Here is a 22,767-nt window from a genome sequence, read left to right on the forward strand (position 1 = left end):
AATATAACGAGGCTGGGATCACCGCTGGGAATTGCGGAGTGTGCCTTTAACTTCACCCCCGGGACCCCCTAGCTGTTGGCCACAGACCTCCGCCGTAGCGCTGGGGTGGCACGCCATGAAGGCACAAAACAACATCCATGTTTAGAGTAAAGTTAACTTCCATGCAAGATCAACAAGGATAAAGAACAACAAACGCTCTTTAATTCTCTTGGCTCCACGTCCATACCCTGCCATCTTTACCTCTCAGGAACACTTTGCATTGTAGCTCAGCAGAAATAACACTGTCATATTTTCCTCGCCTGTAGTGATTTAATGTTCAATTGGGCTTGAGACACCCGGGGTGGTTTTGTTTTCATATAGGCTACTCCGGCAGCACCTCTCCCACATGCTCCATCCCCATGGGAGAGGACCCCTTGTTGTCTCTCTCCCCCTCACTGTCTCTGTCTGTTCATCTGTCTCTCTTTCTGTCTCCCTGTTTCTCTGTCTTTATATCTGTCTCTGTCTCTGTCTCTATTTCTGTCTCCCTGTTTCTCTGTCTTCATATCTATCTCTGTCTCCCTGTTTATCTGTCTTCATATCTGTCTCTGTCTCTATTTCTGTCTCCCTGTTTCTCTGTCTTCATATCTGTCTCTGCCTGTCTCTCCATCTCTGTTTCTCCCTGCTTCTCTAACTCATCTACAGTATGTGTGTCGGTCTCTCGACCATCTCTATTTCCATTTGTGTCTGTGTCTCTGTTTGTTCTCTGTCTCTGTGTGTTTCCATGTCTCTCTGTCTGCCTGTCTCCATCTCTGTCTGTCGCTCTATCCTATCTATTTTCATATCCATTTCTGTCTTAAGTCTGTCTGTCTGCCTGTCTCCATCTCTGTCTGTCTGTCTGTCTGTCTGTCTGTCTGTCTGTCTGTCTGTCTGTCTGTCTGTCTGTCTGTCTGTCTGTCTGTCTGTCTGTCTGTCTGTCTGTCTGTCTGTCTGTCTGTCTGTCTGTCTGTCTGTCTCTCTCAGTTTGGTTCATAGCGGGGCACAGAGGTTAAGCTGCATTGCCTAAGTGCAGTGGCTTGTACTGTAGCAAGATGTGCTTGTCGTGCTGTTCTCCTGTGTGTCGCACTCCATTGCTCCGCTTACTGTACAGAAAACATCCATTATGCAAGAAAGAAAAAGACTGTAGCCCAGCAGCATCTGGAAAGAGTCGAGCTTCGCTTTGCTTAGACACGAGCACAGGAGGGCCGGGGAGGGTGGATGTGGATCCGCTGGTCGTAGGAATGGTTGCAGATAGCCAGGCTGACTCTATAATTAGTCACTGGAAGGATTCTGCGAAAAGCTAACAGTGACCACTGTGAGTTCTCCTCAAAGGGAGAGAGAGTTCCTGAGCTACTTGTCAGTAGCCTGCTGAGGAATCGTGTGTGTGTGTGTGTGTGTGTGTGTGTGTGTGTGCGCGCGCGCGCATCAGTCTCTGTCATTCATCCATTTCTCATGCCTGTCTGCTCTCACAGAGCGAATAATATTGCTAATGTCTTTTCTGAAGAGGTGTGTGAGGGAGAGTGAGCGTGATATGGAGATCCTATGGTGTGTAATTGATAATAAATCACTACTTCGGCAGATGCCATTTGTAAAAATACAATAATAAATTGACCTGTGCAAAAAGGTTTCAGTATCAACAAACTATCAACGTCCACAGCCATTCTGGAATTCCAGTTTTAGTTTTGATAGGCCGGGCTTTACAGACATTCTTACAATCCTGTGGTTTTGGTCCGTTTTTTTCAATATGCCTTTCTTCCTCTGCTGGCTGTACACGGCACTCCGAACGAGGGGGCGCACAATGTGGTACAACGGAACGGACAGCCTTCTTCAGAATGACAATGAGTCATTGTGGTGAAATGGCAACTATTAACGCTTTCCTATATAGCCTCCTCGACTGTTTGTCTTTCTGCGCCTGATTCACAATGAGTGTCAGGGATCACAATGGAATTGTTGGAGGGAAGAGAGAGTCGCGCGAGGTGGCTTCTTCTCCATGACTCCGCGTGTCTCCAGCGTGAGAGAGAGACTGAACGCCGGCACTGTTGTCCGTCCAGATGCGAGTTATCTCATCCCATGTCAGTGCCCCAGCGTGCTCTGGGGAGGGCTCGGCTCCACATCATCACCCCCTGCTAGGGTGTAGTGGGGGTGGTGGTTATTGTTATTGGGAGACGGAGGGCGGTTGATGGTTAGTGATGATGGTTAGTGCCTGGTACTGGCCAGGGCAAGGCTCTTGCGTCATCCTCCTGACGCTCAGATCATCAGCTTTGCTAAACATTCCTTCTCTCCACCCTTTCTAAGTTCTATTCCTCCTGCAGTGGTCTTGGCCCATCAGCCACATGTACAGTTATATGTTTTCTTTCCAGCTCACGTCTTTATTTTCATCCAGCACCTTCAATGGTCCTGAAATAACATATTATCCTTGCGTTGCACAGAGGCAAGGTAGCAATTAGTTGTGGTGTAATTACACATTATTGCGAACTTATAAAACTCTTGCCGGGTGGAAAGATTGGGCCGGCTATAGGCAGCAAGGCTGTATTTTCTCTTTTGCCTCCCCCATTCCTAAAATTGTTCCCCCGTCTTTTCCATGTCTGGGTCCATGGGGTTGTTTGTGTGTCGGGTGCACTCCAGACACACAACACACAATCCCCAGGAGAGTTTGGGGACAGTCCTACAGGACCATGTGTAACCCACTGGGCCTGTGTGTGTTTTAGGACAGTCCTACAGGACCATGTGTAACCCACTGGGTCTGTGTGTTTTTTGTCATTTAGCAGCCCAGTGATACTCTGGAGGGGCAGGGAGGAGTTTAAACAAGTCCCCGGATTAAAGCGCACACAGAGTGATTCACTGAGTTGTCTGGCAAGTCTGGCAGTCACTTTTTTGGGTGGGGTTTTAGGGCAATCCATCTGAACACATGCTCAGAGTTAGTCTGTCATCCACATGATATGTGTAGCTAGTAAATCAAGCAAAGTGATTTAAGAGAGGTGATTTTCGAGAAGCGCAATTTGATATCGTCACCGAGGCGGATGCAGCGCTGAATATGAATTCGATCCCTATATCCCCCCATAACTTCTTCTTATAGGCACTATTACACTTTGTCGGTAGCAACACAGAAGACGGCGACCGTTGGTCACGCACTGGATCACGTGCATCACTCGGTCTCTTGAAGTGTACTGATGTCATCTCTGTCAGGAGCAGCTCTGAGCTGGACATATCAAATTAGCCATGCTTGTCTGCATGAAAGCACTTATCCCGATGACTCATATAGCCTTCCAAACAGAGGTCAAACGTCCTCACTTTTCTTTAGTCGATATCAGATTCAGATCATTACATATTGTTGTCCTAGTTAATTTCTTAGTCAATGTAATATTCATTGGGGTCATTTGAGCTGTCAGACTCACAGAAAGTCATTACGGTAAATGATAATCTAATCCACCTTACAATAAATGCAGGGAATCTCTATGTCTGTAATCCATCTATATCGAAAACCGCTTGACCAACCGATTTCAAATTCCCCACACACTTTGCAGATGACTCGAGGGAGTGCACTGTGCAGTGACTGGTGCCTCTGTCCCAAATGAGCCACTTGATCGCCACGGCAAACCCAACCTAACCCAACTATAAACCCACACCTGCCATCTTCATATATGGCCACAAAAGTCACAGACAGATAGACGGCTACTCTCACAACAGGTTAAAGTACAATCCCCATTACAGCCAATATATCCATATATCAAAGTGTACTTAAACAACAGTGTCCCCAACTATCTGTTGAATTACTTATAAGTTGCTCCGGATACATTTGAACTAAATCCTCAAAATATGTAAAAATGTTCTGCTAGTGATGCCCAGGGGTACAGCAGCCAAATAAAGAAGGGCTTATTTTTCTTATTTTCTCCGGCACTGAAACCATCAGTTTTTAGACTGTCTAGTTTTATGCAGTTACACTTCCCTGAATTAAACTGTAGAGCTAAGACGAGAAGACGGAGCATTTTTCTTTTTTCCCAAATCATTACCAATGCACACTTGGATTGAACCGTATCATTCCCGCTGCACTGCACCTTGCCCACTTCACATTTATCTTATTTTTTATTAATATTAATACTGAGCTGCTGGTTCAGTAATGTGTTGCAGCTCAGGTGAAAATGACTGACTGATATTTACAATGTGCACAGAAAAGTGCAGCTGTGTATACTCGAAGTCTATCCTGAAGCTGTCTTTTTCTTCTTTCTTAATCTCCTTTTGCTGTTGTGTATATTTATATATGTACTCGTTATCTTTTGTTGTTGCAGTAATTATTGTTATTATCCAATACCTTTCATGTGAGGAAACAGAGTATGCAGTGCACAAAGATGTGACAGAGAAAGAGGACAATGTTGTATTTGTATTTAGGTGTGGGGAAACTAAATGTTTTGTTCTTTAATATGTTAAAAACCAAATATATATATATATATAAAAAAAGAAAAGTGCAGCTACGTAAACAGGTTGGTGACACCAAAGTGCAGAGTGGCAGCGTTTCCAATCCCTGATGTGACTCTCATCGTCAGTGTTAGGCCTCAGTCACACATGAAAGACAACATGTCTTCTCGGTGTCTCCTGTGTCCTCTATATGTGTCGCACGATTCATTTTCAATAGGAGTCACGTGGTTTGACGAGACAAGCTTGCTCCACGGCTGTCTTCCGCCCCCCCCTCCCCCCACAACACAGCCGTGGAGGCTTGTCTCATCAAACCACATGACTCCCATTGAAAATGAATTGCGAGCCGTGCGACACACGGAGAACACAGGAGACACCGAGAAGACACGCTTTCATGTGTGACTGAGGCCCTAATTGTGTCGACTAAAACTATGACTAAACAAGAATGACACTCGAGTCATAAGCGCCAGCTGCAGAAGACAATTTTTCATTTTTTTTCTTTTTTTACTTTTATGTTTCTCTGTCACAACTTCCCGGACGTTGTTTTCCTTTGTGACGTTCATTATGGCTGTCCTTTAGCTCCAGTCGGCTCATAACATTAGCTTCTGATGCCACTCTCGTTCTGTCCGTTCCTCTTGCAGACACAACAGGCCGTTCAGACTATGTCTTTTTTTTGTAAGACTCCCATTGGCTTAGAGGCAGCCTAGGCAGCCAATCATGAAAAAGTGTCCACTACATGTCGTCTTTATGGTCATTACTAGAGGTACTCTCAAATGTAGTCCAGGCGTTTTTCAAGCCCCTGGCAAAATTACACTCCGAAAATAGCCTATCTATGAGCTTGTAGATATTTTGTAGCTATTTTCGGCATGCAGTTTATATCAGGCAATATGACGCCATCACGGCCCGCCAAAATTCATTATATTCAACTAAATCTACAGTTTATTTCGTCTAATAATATGTATGTTGGTTTAAAATCCTATGATATTTAGTTAACTAAAACGGCCCGGGCACCTAGGCTGCTAATCCAGACAGCGTGTTGCGGGTTCGACTCCCGATCCCCACGACCTTTTCTTTGTGTCACTCCCCCTCTCTCTCCACACAATTCCTGTCACCGTACACTATCCAATAAAAGGCCCCCAAACATTCTTAAAAAATACAAATAAAAATTAATCAGGTTACTAAAATATGACAAAAACTACCGCTGGCATGGCGGCCCGGGCACCTAGGCTCTAAAGTAGCCTGACAGCGTGTCGCGAGTTCGAGTCCCGTTTGCGACAGACTTTGCCGTGTCTCTCCCGTGTCTCTCTCCCTCTTTCCTGTCATTCTTCACCTAAAACTCCATCAGCGAAAGGCAGAAAAGCCGAAGACATACATCCAAATTTGCCGTCCAAATTTAACACTTCACTCTCCCACGCCTGTGCAACCTGTTTTGTCATGGCTCCCGGATCAAGGTGGATCAAAGTGAATGTGCAGCATAAACACTGGGCAGCTGTTCACACCGGCGGTTCAAAGGTGAAGGGGCTTTACATGATCCTCATGTGTTGAGAGTGGTCCAACGGTGCCCTCATCCCTGCCGATCCCTTACCTTAGAACAATAACCAGGCACCCCAGCTGGGCCAAAACAAAAAGAGGCTCCCCGACCGGGCCCTCAGATCTCTTGAGCAGATGCCCCCGGGCAGTGGTGGAAAGTAACTGAGTACATTTACTCAAGTACTGTACTTATTTATACAATGATGAGTTATTTACTTTTTTTTATTTATTGCTTTGCTTGAGTATTTTAAATTTTCTGAACTTTCACTTCTGCTCCACTACATCTTACGTGTCTAGTAACTTTAGTTACTAGTAACTTTAGTTACTAGACACACTAACGACCACAGCCGTATATATATTTCGGCCATTTGAAAATAGCAGATCTGCAAGCTCACAATGTGTCGCGATGCAATGTAGCTTGTAGATCGGCAATTTTTGTATGTTTAATGTTTATTTTGTGAAAGGGAACATTCTTCACTATAAATATTCTGTACTTTTGGTACTTGAAGTACATTTTGATGCCGATACTTTTGTACTTTTACTCAAGTACACTTTGAAAGCACGACTTCTACTTTGTAACTGAGCATATATCTACAATATTGCAGTATTTATAGTTTTACTTATGAGTAAAATATGTGAGTATTCTTCCGTCACTGCCCCTGGGTGCAGCGGCCTGGCCAAGGGAGACTGTAAGACCACATACAGGCTGGCTTCTCCACATCTGTGCCATGTTACGATAGGCTCTCTTCTTCATCAAATCCCGGCCGTTTTAAGGATTTGCTATGTTGGTGTAGAGCTAGTTTGATCCTATGGTTTGATCACACATGCTGTTATGCGGGAAGAGGATTGAAAAATATTTGAGAGGTCTGTGTGTGTGTGTGTGTGTGTGTGTGTGTGTGTGTGTGTGTGTGTGTGTGTGTGTGTGTGTGTGTGTGTGTGTGTGTGTGTGTGTGTGTGTGTGTGTGTGTGTGTGTGTGTGTGTGTGTGTGTGTGTGTGTGTGTGTGTGTGTGTGTGTGTGTGTGTGTGTGTGTGTGTGTGTGTGTGTGTGTGTGTGTTTGTGTTTGAGGTGGTACAGTGTGAGAAATTTCATTACACTGTAAAATCCATTTACTTCTGAGGGTGTAGAAATTGACCCTTAAGTGTCCCTTTTTACACCCCCCAGGGGTAATGTGACAGGGTTTTGCTGTGCTGCTACTACAGTGTTGACTTTCCCCTCTGCCTTTCCTCTCAATTGCCGGCCAGTTGTGGTGAAATCAAAGTTTAGCAAAACAGAAGCATCCCGCAGGAAGAAACTGAACAGATTAGATAACCACTGTTGGGATATTACGCAATAACCTCACCCGTCCTCAGCACTTGTTGCACATAATCTCTTAACATGTGACGTGTGAACAACACATACTGTATTGTTTTCAAACAGGCTTTGTATTCAAACATTTTGTTACAGACAAAAAGACAACCCCGTTGTGAGGAGATAAACAAAAACCACATGTCGGTATAATCACTGCCCGACAATGCCCCGAATGCTGACAATGGTTTCATGCTGTTGGGTTCACGTTTGGGCTCAGGGCAAATGTGATGAACGGTGGAATGCTGCACCGTCGAAACACTTTTGTGTCTGCTTTACACTGTGGTACAATTGTTTGGGTTTAGGGCAGCTCCTGTGGTTCTGTGAGATAGATTCGGAGGATGCAGTGGCCACTGGATAGACTCACGTTCCTAAAATAGTCCTAAGTATAGGTCTGGAGATGGATTCTGATGGGAAATGGACAGTTTTGGTCCACGAAGGCCATGAAAGCTAGTTAGTTATTATAGCAGAGCCTAGATTAGAACATGCTGTACGGTATGGAAAAAAGGTTTAAAACTTCTGTAATGAGTTATAGTCACTCATAGGCATGGGTTATAGCCAGTAAATAATTAGTTTTGATGTTGATAACATCTGTGTACATAAAGTCTGAGGTTATAGATCATCTCTATTTTCGGTGTGCGACACCAATTCATTATAAATCAGCAACGTTTGAGATAGGTCCCGGAAAGCCTGGTCTTGGATGACCAGTGGCCGTAAATTAGGGTAGACCGTGTTTTCCAGGTGGCACTGGCCGTAGCGCCCTGATGATAATCGGCACTGTTGCTTGCCAAACTCTAGCAGTGGCCTCACAGTGGCTATATCAAGATCGCTAAGATTACAGTCATCCCAAAGCCCATTTACCTGCTGTTCTATTTAAAGCGAGCCGGCCCCCTTTGATGTGCCTCACACTGCGTGTAATACACGTTTCCTCCGGTACATAATGTTTAATCTTCACTCATGAAATTTCCTAGACTCAGCTTTTCTAATTTCCCCTTCCCTAATAAATCCATGTTACTGCACGGCACTGTACTGTACCGTACTGGAGGCTACTGCAGCACCCTTTTAGATTCATGTATTCAGATGGGTGGAGGGGTGGGAGGGCGTGTTCTGCTGGTTTTTGCCTTTACTTTGATGAATACAGAAACAGAAGTCATCTGCAAAGAAACTCTACACCTACAGACTCAGGATGTGTGTGTGTGTGTGTGTGGGGGGGGGGGGCACTGACAGTACCAGGCCTCGTCGGGCATGCGGCCCGCCGGGCCCAGGAAGAAGCCCTCGGAGCCTCAGAACTTCAGCTGGCAACCAGAGTGATGACATCACCGCCCCTCTGTGCCGCTGTTAACAGTGCATTGCATATGAGCTGCATGTGTGTGTACCGCACAATGGGAACCAGACGGGGTTATGGGCTTTTTTCAACGCGGCACGAGCGACACGCACGCTCCGTATACACGCGGAGCACTGGAACCGCTGACCTTCACTGATGTTGAGCAGATGCCAGGGAGTGCGAGGCCAAATATAATGATATGCCTTATAGCCTTTTTTTTGCAAAATGTTCTGGTAGTCGGTAGTGGATTGTTCGCCGGAACGCTCAGTGTTTCGTTTAGCTCTGAGAGGTATATATATACACTCCCAGACAGTGATGGAAGAAGAAGTGAAGGTTAAGAAGAAGAAGATTATATCTATTTGGCTGTGGACCCCCATCTGAAAATATGTTGTTCCAGGGACCTCCCAGAAGCAAAGATTTGAGTTAAATATGTTCGCTCTGATAGTATATTCAAAGATTTTAGCCACATTTTCAGGATTTTTCAAAAATAGCAGATCTACAAGCTTGTAGCGCGGCACTCTGTGCCACGCTATGAGCTTGTAGATGTACTATTTTTCAATAGCTAAAGCATAACATAATGCTTAATACGCCAAAAGGGGTTCCCGTCCTGAATGGGTTTAGTAAAAGTAACTGAAGTTTTCAAATAATTGTAATAATTAATAATTGTAGTGTTAAAAAGTAGGTACAATATTTGCCTTTTGAGATGTAGTGGAATAGAAGTCAAATTACTGAAAATTGGAAACACTCCAGTAAAGTACACATTGTACTTAAGTACAGTATTTAGTTAGGCTACTTTCCACCACTGCTCTCAGACCCATGAGTGGCGCCACTTTTTTGCACGAACACTCGTCGTATCATAGTATTGCTAATCTTGTTAGGTTCAGTTTACTTTTCTCAGAACGTGCTGTGTCATCAAACGCCATAAACCGAGCTATCTAATCACCCAGTTTATCATGGTGATACACAACTATCACAGTGAACCAAAACACCCTTAGAAGACACACTCTCACTTTTATAATTGTTTTTTCCTACATGCCAGTGGTTGCAAGAGATGTTAGGTCAACAACAGCGTGTAACAATGGCCAGAACTACAGGAAGGAGATAAGCATCGAGTAGGTAATTTGAAGTTAAGCTGACTTACTGTAAACATGGCCATTATGGTTGGAGGGTGTATTGCCAGGGGAACACATTGAGAGCTGTGACAGGCAGTGTGGCCCTTACAAATATGGTATGGTAAAAAAAAAAGAGCTATACAGTACTCCTCGCCGATCCTCTGCTGAAATGATTTCTGCTGTGGGAATACACAGGTCGGAGCTGCCAGAAGCCATACTTACCAGCCTCCCTTCGTTTCAGGAGATTTCTGTTATATGCAACATCTGTGTCAATATTATGGAGGTTTTTTTGGTCCTCTGTTCTTTTTAAGTGGTGGAAAAAGAGAACAACTTCAACTGCATATGTTAACATTCAGCATATCGGACAAAAGCTATATACTGTATGTAAAGTAAAGGGGTTAGGGGGGGCCGTAGAACTGTAATTTTACATGGTTTTAATGATTAGGCCTAATTAAGTTATTATCTTAACTATCCAAATGCAAAAATATATCAGGTACAGTAAATATGCGCCCAATTACAGTTAATCAAGCTCTTGCACACATCGGCTGCCATTCTTGGCCAGATTCAAGTTTCTACACACACACACACACACACACACACACACACACACACACACACACACACACACACGTACACAAAGAAAAGTTAGTTACTCTTCTGTTGAAAATGTTGAGCTGACATTATTACACACACACACACACACACACACACACACACACACACGAAGATTCAGCAACCTTGGCTGAAACGGATACATATAGCTATAGTAAACTCCTGATCTTTATCCAACTCTGACACATTGTACAAATGGAACTAAATGGAGACTCCATTTGGTTCCATAAGGGTTCATTTGGTTGCATTTGTACAATATCGGGGTTAAATGAAAACTCAGGAATCTTTTTTTAGGAGTTGTGTGTGTGTGTGTGTGTGTGTGTGTGTGTGTGTGTGTGTGTGTGTGTGTGTGTGTTTTGCAGTGTGTGTGTGTGGGGCTGTTCCCTGCCTCCGCCCCAGCCAGAGCAGAGAAGCAGCGCTCAGTCTGTCTGCACACAGACACAGTGTAGAGAGCCAGCAGCAAGCAGCGGCGGCGGCTGGAGAGAGAGAGAGAGAGAGAGGAGGATGAGCGCGTATATTGGACCAGACCAGACAGACCGCAACGCCACGACGCATTTCACAGGTAAAAAAAAGAAAGACAGTATACAAAAAAAGTGGAGCAAATCGACGTGTGTTGTTGTGTTTTATGCAGCGATGTGTGTAACCTCGGTGTTTTTTAGAATTCCTTCGCACGACATCTGGATATATATTTTTTGGTGTGAAGTAAACAGCGGTGGAGACGAGACGAGTCGCAACAGCGTCTACTGCCGTGCGTTCAACGTTTATTTATAACGGGCTTCTCAACTTGCAGCCAGCCGGAGCTTAAGCGGTCCCTCGCTCTCCTGTCTCCTGTCTCCTGTCTCTGTCTCCCCGTGTGTCAGATGAGATGGACATGTCTCACTCATGCAGAGTGTGACACTTTATGCAGGACACGACATGATGTCGGAGGAGGAGGAGGGGACGCGGTGGCTTTACTGGCTTGTTTTGTTTTTCTTTTTAAAATGTTTTTTTTCTTTGAACTTGGAGCAGCACAGTGGCTGCTGCTGCTGCCACCGTTGCATGCGGGGCTGTTATATCATCTCTGAAGGTTAAAAGACTCCTGATGAGAGAGGGAGCTAGCGGGGCTAGCATGCTACCTGCACCATCCATCCATCTATCCATCCATCCATCCATCCGTCCATCCCGACCGGTCGACCGGCCTGTCTCAGTCTGTCAGTCAGTGACTGTGACGATGGCAGCAACACACACGCAGGTCCATCATGACTGGCTGTGCGTGCTTGTTTAGGCCAGATGCATTTTGTTCAACGACAAACGGCAAGAAGGATGCCCCATGGACACCCATGGATGGCAACTGTTCTTGTTTGTCAAGTTTATAGGCGTCCAGCTTTGATGTTTGCATGTTGTCACTTTGTCACACCTGCAGCATGTGTGATGATGGATGCTGGTTGACCTTTATTGTCTCCTTCCCTTAATCCTTGGAACATAGGATGGTGATTATGATAATAATGCTTAATAATAATAACAATTTCATTTATTGGGTGATATTTTCATTAAACTACACTTATAGTAGTAGTAAACATTGTGTGGTGCCATTTTACATTTTAAATGACCAACTGAACAGTAGGCCTATGGTGTACTATGATAGCCTACATGTGCTATAGTGACCACACACACATGTAGCCGCCTATAATTTAATTAAAAGGGATGACATGACTACTCTAGATTAGCTCTAATGTGGAAACTTTTTCTGCAAACGGCTTCATCTTTTCATAAACAGAACTAGGTCATTGTTGTGAGAAAGCATTCAACCTGGCTCGTTTCAATCATTGCTAAATGACTGTGTCTAATGGCATTGTTCATTGCATTGTACATAGAACCCAACAGGCAGCTAGGCATTGGTGTTGGCCCCATGTATACTTCCTTGTGATGGTGTCAGTTGCGTGCAGAAAATACCTAGAAAAAAATGAAGGAATTGTCTCTTTGATGTGCTTGTGCCATATTTCGTTCCTCAGTCTGAATTTAACCACGCATATTTAATTAGTTTGGAGCCTGCTCTTATTGAGGCTAACCTTCCATGGACTCATGGGTATATCAAACGTACCCAGTCCTGGTATGTTATGGGTTTAATATCAAAGCTCTTATTGAAATGATGCGGTGCTAGTGAGCTGCTTATTATTGTCATGGATTTACTGGAGTATCAGCGCTTATGTCAGAGCTCCCAGCCCTGAGGTCACATCAGTGAGGGGACAGCGTCTAGACAGGCTGGGGAGATTCTTTAGACAAACAAGCAGCGGACAAACACCAAAGTATTATCATTACACAGCGAAGTCCAGTCTACGCCTCACGACTAAAAGGCTAGAAACTGGGAAAAGGACATCTTGTGTGTGTGTGTGTGTCTGTCTCTCTCTCTCTCTCTCTCTCTCTCTCTTTGTGTTTGTGTGGTGAGCCTTTGACATGCCCCTGTGAAAAGGCTGGTGTGAGAAGGCAAGGTGCTGTGGCGCTGCGAGTGCTTGTGACCATGTGTGCGCGCGTGCGTGTCGTGTGTGTGTGTGTATGCGTGTGTTTGGGTGGTGTATGAGGAGTGAAGTGGCCCATTAATTTCCCCCCAAGGAGAAAGGAAAGGGTTGGTCAGCGATATACAGAAGGCCCTCCACGGTTGTGTGGAATTATGAGTCATGCCCATTGAACTTCCAGGAGTGGTCTGGGGAGCCAGTGTGATAAGTCAGAAGAAGCTACGCCTTTTGTTCCCCCTCCCTATAGTCTCCGAGGTCATCGGCTGTCCCAGGGCCAGACTTATACTTTTCCAGTCAGTGAGCAGCACAGGCAGCCTAATGCATCAGACTGGCTAGCTCTTCCACCCTCCATACCTTAGAGCGATTCATCCTCATAGATCATTCTATACTCTTCTACTTTTACTTTGCAGCCACTGACACCAACGTCTCCGCTTGCTGTGATACTGTTGGTGTTGTGCTGAAATCTAGCTTTCTGCAGTACTTATTTTTTGTGGCTTTGTGACAGCTGAAGGATTTTCCTGAACATGATATTATTCTCCCACATTTTCCACTTCTCTTTGTCTCTCTCTCTCTGCATCTTTCCTGCTGTCTCGGTTTAGCATCAGCGTTGGGCCAAGCGCATAACTATAAATGCCCCTCTCTAACGTCATTGGGTGGATATACCATAAGCCCTTGAACATTCTCTTGATGTTTGCTCATCTACAGGGATCCCCTCGGAGTCCCTAGTGTGATGTCATATGTGATGTCAGAGCAGTGCTGACGCAGGCGGGAACTAAGGCTGGCGGGTGGAGCCAGTCAGCCGGAAAACGTGTGAGATCTGCCAGCGTGCCTCTCAAATCGAGAATGCAGCCAGGGCCAGGGAAATGTGGCCTGCTGCAATGCAAGCATACCATGGAATCCATGTTGGTTTGATATTATTATAGATCGGCTGGATGCGAGCCTATGACCATATGTTACGCAGATGTTTGATCTGCCTGCCTCGTGATTTGTCAAGTTTTACGTCAACGTGATTGTGATGATTAGGCTAAGCCCTGGGGGCACCGCTGGTTGTTCAGGGTTAAGGGGGAGAGGCTTTTCTTGTGTTCATACATAGCACTTTTCTACATTCAACACAACAAACATTTCTCTGCTACGTTACAGGCTATAGTGCTAGTCATAAGCTAGGCCTATATTCTGTTGGGCACACTGAATACAAGCAATGCTGTGGCACTTTAGCCTAATTGGGTAGTTGCCATGATATAGCAATGTGCATGTATGGTAACATACAGCCTACTGTCTCAGACTGGGTACTTTGTTGTATTTGTTTGTGTTTAGTTTGTATTTGATTGTTTGGTAGCACAAGCAGCCGTCCTAATGGTTCAACATCCCAACCTTCCCTCTGCATTATGGGGGAAGTGTCGTGCAGAGTCCACACTTGATTAGCAGAAAGCCAGAGTGTGCTAACCCTTTGATCATAGTGTTTCTGCCTGAAAAACCACACCACTGTCAATTCCAGTGAGCCCCAGACCTTGACGGACACTAATTACCATGAAACAAGCTGGGTAAGCTGAGGAACAACAGGGTTTGGAATAGCACCATGCTGGTGAAGCCTATTGCATTACATCCATATCTAGGCATATTGATGCAGAGTAGTTATAATAGTTACTAATGTATATATCTACTAGACCTGTAACTACTTCCCAGACTATAGTCACCATCAATTTCTCAAGGTCTCTGCCTTGTTTCACATTACACAAGTACTCATCATTATTTTAGACTATTAATAGTTGCAGGGTTTTAGAGTAGATGATTTCCCCTGGACTTTTAGTGGGTTTCTCTCCATGTACTGTATCAGCCCGGTGGTGAGCTCTCAGTTGGAGAACACCTCATGACGTCAATCCCTGCATTTCAGCGAAAGTAAGCTAAGCCTGCTAGACAATGGGGAATTAGCACATTGATATAATTACCCTCTCCTAGGCAGTGTCTTACTACGCTAACTGGATGCTATGCAGATGTCCCTTGTGCATTAACAAGTTATTATGGTGCTCTTGTGGGCCCTATTATTGTTTTTTAAGTTTTCTCTGGAATGAATCAATGATGCTGCATTAGCCTGGGAGGACCATTTAATTATTTTGTCTGGACATGTTTGTGACAGACCCTGAAGTGAATTAAGACTAAGCCTTGGTGTTGCACTGTGATGTGTTACTCCATGGTGGAATAACGCAACAATAACATCCCTCAGCGCATACCGCCTTTGATGCGGCTGCCAGCAGAGTCTGACTGTAATACATTTTGGACTGAAGCGATGTGGCGGGAATGACCTAGAGGCTCGCTCGCTATTGTCTGTAAACTGCCATTCAAAAAGCAAAACAATACGTTGCCACGGGAGATTCTCTCTGCAAAATATCGGAGTGGGTGTTTTTTGGCTAAACCTTTCCATATGAGGTAACGGATCCAGAATGTAAGGGTCCCACCGATCACTATGCTGTGGGCTGCTGAGAGGGTGTGGATGTTAGAAATAGCTAATGCAGGGCTGCAATGTGGAATCAGTGGGCTCTTGTTGTGTAATGGACAGTGGGAACATACTTGTCATTGTCCAATTGTCAAGTCTATAGAAGAAATAAAATAATATAGGAAGTCCTCTTAGGAACGCCTGTGCAAAAGCCCTCACAGTAAAACCCGCTGTTAAATTAACTCTGAGATTTAAGATTTTTTTTTACATTTGGTTAAAGTTTTACATTCAGAGTTAGCCTAAATGTAACCTCGTGTCACCAGGCTTTCCACCTCGGAGGAAAGCCTGGTCTGTGTTACAAAATTGCCGTATGATCCGGTCGGGAGCGGATGATAAATTATCGTTACGTCAGGTTGTAGTCATTGTTTTGTAGTCAAGCCGGAACCATGAATCTGGAACTTCCTTTCCCTTAAACCGGAAGAATAACAATTAATGTGTGACTCGTTCTCTCGTAGCCTTCGGCTTTTACTGGGAATAATCGGTTTGAGGGAAAGGAAGTTCCAGATTGATGGTTCCGGCCTGATGACTACAAAACAATGACTACAACGTGACGTAAAGGTATCACCCACTCCCGACCGGATCATAAACCCGAAAAGGAATGCTGCCCAGGCTAGCCTAAATGAACAGTGAGGATTTCACTCACAAGGTAGTAGAGTCTGAATGTCGTAGAGTTCCTAAATCTTGTGGCAACAAGATGAAGAGAGGGCAGACGAGTACATGCTGGCTATTTCTGTCTGACTGTAAGGTACAGTACGTAGCTCCCCATTCCCCAATCAGGTGAAAGCCAGTAAGCCACAGTCTGGGCGTCCTTTGCTATTTATACCTTTGGCCAACCATAAGGGCCAAAGGGGTGGGAAGGGGTGGCAGGGTTACCCCTGATTAACACTTAAAGGTCTAGTGAAATGTAAAATCACACTTTTAGAGCATATCCGTGGTCATTATATGTATTCTTTTTATATTAAAAGTCCATAAAATCAATACTAAGTGCGGCCCGGTCCCATTGCTGCACCGTCTGCATGTTCCTCCAAGTACAGCTGATTTTGATTACAGAACTACTCCGTTTTTAATATCATTCAAGATGACATTTAGAATTTAGACAGTGTATTACCGGTACTCATTTTAAACGTAATCATCATGCTAAAATATGTATTTGAAAACATCTTAGGTTAGAAATAAGCCACGAAGTAGCAAACTTGGCTGCCCATCTGTCTGACTTGTAAACAAACTCTAGACGTGCAGGACACGGAGTAAGAATCAAACGTTCCATAGCCTGAAGAGATGCGGTTCAGAAACGTACAACGTTCTGTTTCAGACTGAAACTTCTAAATAAAATGACAGAAAAAGCCATTGCACACCGACTTAAATTTAAGCCCCGTTCAGAGATTTGCAGGCAAGTTGTCGGCATATTTGATTTTGGTGCCATGTGTGAACGTGCGTCATTTTCAGTGTCGGCAATCTGGGCTGGGCATTCCTGCCTGCTTGCGACCTACAGCATCGCAGGCAAAGTCTTTTTGGAAAGAAAGTGTGAACACCATGCCAGCAGCATCATGAAAATAGGTCATGTGAGAATGCCTCTCCTGCATGCTGCCTTATGCCGGCAGCTTATTTGAATGCGCTTCCCGAAAATGCAGCGGTATCCATGTCTGAACGCAGCTTTGGCTGCACGCCGGTGTTACGCATCTACAATCTCACAGCATGTCGCAGGTGAGCTTGTAGATCTATCGCAGTGGTTCTTAACCAGTGTTCCGGGGACCACCAGTGGTCCTTGACCTTGAGGGGGCTCCAGGTGGCGCCCAGCTGACAGCATAAAATGAAACAAAATGGTTTCATTTTACGATCTCAAGAGTTAAATTATTGTTAAACATCTGCATTACTTAATTTACAAGAAGTCTACACAATTAGAGAATGTTAAATATTTCTTATTTCAATCAATGTTATCTATCTCTCCTATTGTAGGCCTACCACATCAATACAGCATGGAATTGTGGGTACAATCTTATCCAATGATGGTGGTCCATGGCTCAAATGCCAAATAAATAATGGAACTTGATATGAAAGGGATTGAAAACCGCTCATATATTATTGTTTGGGGTGCAGCGACACCAGCATGAAAACTATACCGTTACGTCTCAATCGCCCTTTATTCTGCCGAGAGGCTGACTGGAAACACTTGCGACATCGTCGGAAGACCCACTCTCTGTTGACCCTGGCTGCAACAAGTAACACAGGCTTCCTCAGGAAGAGAGGTGGCCCTCCGCTGACAATGTGATGTCACAGAGATAAGCAAGACTGTGTGTGGACGCTGGCTCTGCTGAATGTGATGCAGTACATCAGTGGTTCTCAGGCCTTGTCATGTCAAGGACACCCAGATGAATATGTATTTGGCCGCAGACACCCGGCAGGAAAAATATATCATATATAAATATATCACCATGTCACCTCCCGTACAAGCCTTTTGTTGTTAAAATGTTTAAGAAAACTTCACATGTTAACGGTATTTGTAGATCGGCTATTTCCAAGTAGCCTATATATTTACCGTAGCTCATTTAAAGTTGTTAAACAGATACTTTTATGCTATATTATTATGATATTGTACATATCCCCGGACTCTCCCTTTGAGAACCACTGGTGTACATGCACACGTGTTGCAACAGATGCAGGCTCGGCCATGGGCCAGGCTATAGTACACACCCTCTAGTCTATGTTAGGCAAAACAGAGGTTCAGCTCTTGTAGCATTATTTTAGAAAGGAGAGTGGGTGTGTGGGTGGATGTGTTTTAGGTTCTGAATGACCACTGATGTACTGAGTTATTTAGACTTACTTTTGTTGTAGTCACATTAACCGTAACTTGGTATAGCCAAGAGTATTATTAAGCTGCTAGCCAGTCTCAGATTTAGTAAGCAGATTGAGCAGGTCTACTAGTTTACATCAATAGTTCAAATCAATAATAGGCTCCTGAAGTTTCATCTATTCAACTTAATTCAAGGTAGACCCAGTTTACATTCAGTTCAAACATAGATACCGGTAAACAAATGTCCAAACTTAGGATGCACACCATTTTGGGTGGGAATCCCTTTTGGTGTGAAAAGTGGGAGCGATTGGTGCAGGCAGTGAGGACATTTTTTAAATTTCGATGCCAGGCCTAAATGGGTTAATGGATGTCAGATGTTATTATCTCATCATATTGCTTCAATTAGAAGCAGATCAACCTTCAACAATCTCAAATTCTGACTCACTGGCAGCCAGACTCAATGTTGACAAACTCTAGCCTCTTCTCTTTTTCTGAACCAGGCCTGTTGACTCGCGGCTGCACACACTATTGATCCATATACACACTGCCACATACTATAGCCTTGTATTGCGCTTACGTCCCATCAATTATTTAGGAAAACGTTTATCACATATCCCCAGACGTACAGTAGTAAGTGTAGCCCATAGTATCCACGCTGCTGTCTGCTCAATGCTAAAAGAAAAAACACACTTCTGGCTTCTGTCTAATCTAGGCCTGCTGCATGTGTCCATGCTGTTCCTCCCTGGCCTCTCTTTCTCTCCCTCCCTCCCTCCAACCCCACTGTGCCCTCATCTCACACCGGCCCGTGAATAAGGAGTTGACACCAAAATGTCAACCTGGAAGCCATCAGACCACTGCCTCTGGCACAACCGACCAATAAAGGCACATGCCCCCTCGTGCTGCTAAAAAGAAAACGCTGTTATATGGGTTTTCTAATAAAACAAGCCGTGGCCTTGCCAAGAGATCACTTGACTTGCGGAGGAGACTCCCTCGCATCTCTAATTAAAATGTCCAATAATATTTCAGTAGTGCAGAGTGAATGATTAGCGAAAATGCAAAGGCTGGTATGAGGGTACTACCCGGGATAAAGTCAGCGTCATCTGCCCTCATGTGGTTCTGTTTATTTTTAGCTTACTTAGCAGCCATATGTTATCCATAAAGTGAGATCGTTAATTTCTTCTGTTTTGAATGAGCCATATCATTAAAGTGCAGCAGATCTAGACTCTTTTTTTCCCTCCCTTTTTGGATTTCCAGTTGCAGCATGCTGGCAGAATGGCAATCCCTCTCACACAAGAAGGCATTGTAGAGAACCACAATATTGTTGTGTTTTGCGGAATGAAAGCTGGCCATTGTTGTGTGCCATTTCTTGAATATGGGGTTTTTATTTGATATAAAATGGGAAATTCCATTACGTAACAGAATTAGTAGTATTTAAACATGAGCTTGCCATGGGAAGCGAGAGGTAGGAGTGGAGTGTGCACAAGGACAGGTCACGTTACACAGGGAAATCCTCAGTTTTGCAGATGATGTAGATAAGCCCCATTTAGTGAAGAGCGAGCAACAGAAATTACCTCAGATTTAGGATCTAACTGGATTAGGTTGCATATGGGCATTCGGGTTGAGCCCATATTTCATTGACATATCACATCATAAGTGAATTCCCCTGTATATTGGAATGCAGCCCGAGGCTAGCCCAGAAGTTTAGTCTGCTTTTGGTGAAGGCCTAATCTACAGGAAGGAAGGGGCGGAGACACAGATCTGACTTCGATCTGGAAGCTTGATCGGTGTCGATCTAAAGCTGCCGGGGTCTTTTCAAGTCTGGCTGTTGACATGAGCCAGTTTCTAGGGATACGGTCTGAAATTTCACAGTTTATCCAGTGAGTCTGGATGAGAATACTGACGTGACATATGGCTGTGAAGTGGCTGGCATTTGGCTTAGATCAGGGGGGTTTACAAAGTTTTTTTAGCCCAAGGATTCCTTAGCTGAGAGAAGGTGCTGCCACACTATCAAAAGAGCCACAGACGTTTTCGCCTGCGCACAGCTTCAAAACTGGGTTTTTAGACAGCTGGTGGATGGGAATTAAGCTCCACCTCCGCAGACGATTGACGCGGAGGAGAGCGCTTCCGGGAATCTGGCCGTTGCGCAAGTCGTCAGCGGAAGTGGAGCTTTTTTTCCCATCCACCAGCTGTCTAAAAACCCGGTTCTTAAGATGTGTGCAGCCGAAAACGTGCGCGGCTCTTTTGATAGTGTGGCAGCACCTAGAGAGATGAAACAGGGACCCCCACTACATATTGTATAAAATTGTGTTGCAGATTAAAATTTCATAGATTTCATAGTTTCGTATAGTACTTTGTTGAGAGCACTATCATGTTGGATTCATGTTAATGTATATTTTCTGAAATGTAACCACTCAAAATCGACATAACACGGTCCTCAGTGTAGGAGCAGCAAGCGTGTCCTACTTAGCAACAGTAAAGGGGGGAGGTTCGGGAGTGGGGTGGCATTTTTCCCAAAAATGTGTTTTGCAAAAATCCACCTGTTGGTGGCGCTATAACGGGCCAATGTGAAAAGGGTGGGATATATTCCTCCTAGTTGTAAAGTCTGTGAAAGATTTCACGTAAATTGCACGCTGCGTTCATGATTTGAGGCTTTTTGTTCAAAACGGGCCAATCCTGCAAATTTTGAAAGCCAGTGTTAGCCAATTAGGATGGAATATGAAATATCAGACAGATCCGTCTTGAACACATGACTATAGAAATAGTGTGTAACGATTTGTGGGATTTTTGGACAGAATCTGGAGGAGTTATATCAAAAAAGTGTTTTTCAAAAGTCGGCCTCCTGGTGGCGCTATAACAGGCCGTTTTGGGTGTAGGTTCATCATTGGCATCGCAAATGTTTGGCATCGCCCGGTTTAACGGTGCCGGAGATTAGCTGGTAACAGACGGACAGACGCACACACAGACTCACACTCACGCACACACACACGCACACGCACACGCACACGCACACACACACACACACACACACACACACACACACACACACACCACACACACACACACGCACGCACACACACACACACACACACACGCACGCATGCACGCACACACACACACACACACACACAGCCTGGTGGAAACAATAATAAACATTGAGCATTTTGATTTTATGATACTATACTGGTCTTAGGTTCTTGATTTACCTATGATCCTAGATTACTATTTCTATGCATTTTGATGTATTACCTTGTGTTGTCGTTGCCTACTGCAAATCTCTCTGGATTAAGAGCATCTGCTAAATACCTTAATTGTAAACTGTAAACCGCACTGCATTCAACACCAGCTGAAGCTATTAAAGTTAAAGAAAATGAAGGTCAAGGCCGATTGCCTCATCTACAAGCACATGAAATCATACTTAAAATATTTTAAAATATCTGTTATACAAGCTCACAACAAAATCACATCCTGGTGTGTTTTTGCTGGATCTTCTATACGAAATCTTTACACACTTCTTAATTAATGGTGACACACAAAATAGGGACACCTTGTTGAAAGTCGTTAACACTGATGAGTCAACTCTGCACAAGGATCACCCAGCTATGCTGCTAAACGGAAAATCTAGACCGTGTCCTTGACAATTGGAAAGAGTTAAACCTGAAGGGGGGAAAAAAGTATTAGCTGGGTAAGTGCCAAGAGTCAATCCTCCAAAACTAACAGGGTTAAGGTTTTAAATGAAAAAGATAATCGTATTAGAGGGCCAGACATACAAAGAGAGCAGCATTTCACGGTGTTGGATCCTGTTAATCACCAACAGTAGTCTGCTATCTCTGGGCTCAGGTGGAGGGGAGGGGAGGGGGAGAAAATCAAGGCTGGAGGGAGAAAGCTGGAGGAAATATGGTGTTGTCATCCTCTCAGCCAGACCTCTTTTCTATTAAAGATGTTTATGTTATTTATCCCTATAAAGTAACGTGCTAACGTCTGAACTAGCCTGGCCGAATCAAAGCTAAAAGGAAGCCGTTGTAATGTAAGTGGAGCTGGGCTGAGGATCTTGGGCTGCTGTTGTCATCTGCCATTTCTTATTGAGGACAGCGGATTTGTGGGCAGTCATTTCATTTCAGTCAGCAGTGAGTGAGCTGTAGAAGCATCTGTCCCGTCGACAAGCCTTTTCCAAAGACATTACATCCACACAGCGGCCTCATCTACCCTGCCAGTTGTGATTCAGTCTCTGCTTATGATTTCAGTTCCTTATCGGTTCTCCTTAGCAGTTCATTCCATCTGGAGTATTTCATAGAATATATTGTATTATTGCATGATAGATCAATCAATCATACGGCTACTGTGATACTTAAATATAGCCAATATATTTGCTATATAAGTATAGCCTATAAACAACCAGGTTTTCTAGTGGGAGCAAAGTATTTCAAATGTTATTTATTGATGCCTGCAGAGAGACTGTTTCTCTATTTTCTCCTCAACAATTTCAGAATTGAAATTGGTTTTTAGATAGCCATCCCTAATCCTGAGGTTTCTAAATTTGACATTAAGAAATGTCCCTATGCCTCAGGCAGTGATTTCTCGCTTCTTAGATTAGGATTTGGATGGGGATGGTTGGAGGGAGCGAAAAAAAGAGATAGAGAGAGAGAA

General features: G+C 44.2%; 1 protein-coding gene across 2 annotated transcripts in view; it reads left to right on the top strand.

Moving 5' to 3' along the window:
• jcada (junctional cadherin 5 associated a) overlaps window positions 1-22,767 on the top strand; it is a 41,835-nt gene that overhangs the window by 5,223 nt on the left and 13,845 nt on the right. For both annotated transcript variants that reach the window (XM_080793532.1, XM_080793533.1), the window contains exon 2: window positions 10,712-10,911. The gene's annotated coding sequence lies outside the window, so the exon portion shown is untranslated. The remainder of the gene's footprint in view (window positions 1-10,711; window positions 10,912-22,767) is intronic.

This window comes from Protomyctophum bolini (assembly GCF_963924005.1).
Source record: "Protomyctophum bolini genome assembly, chromosome: 21".
In the NCBI taxonomy this organism is placed as follows: domain Eukaryota; kingdom Metazoa; phylum Chordata; class Actinopteri; order Myctophiformes; family Myctophidae; genus Protomyctophum; species Protomyctophum bolini.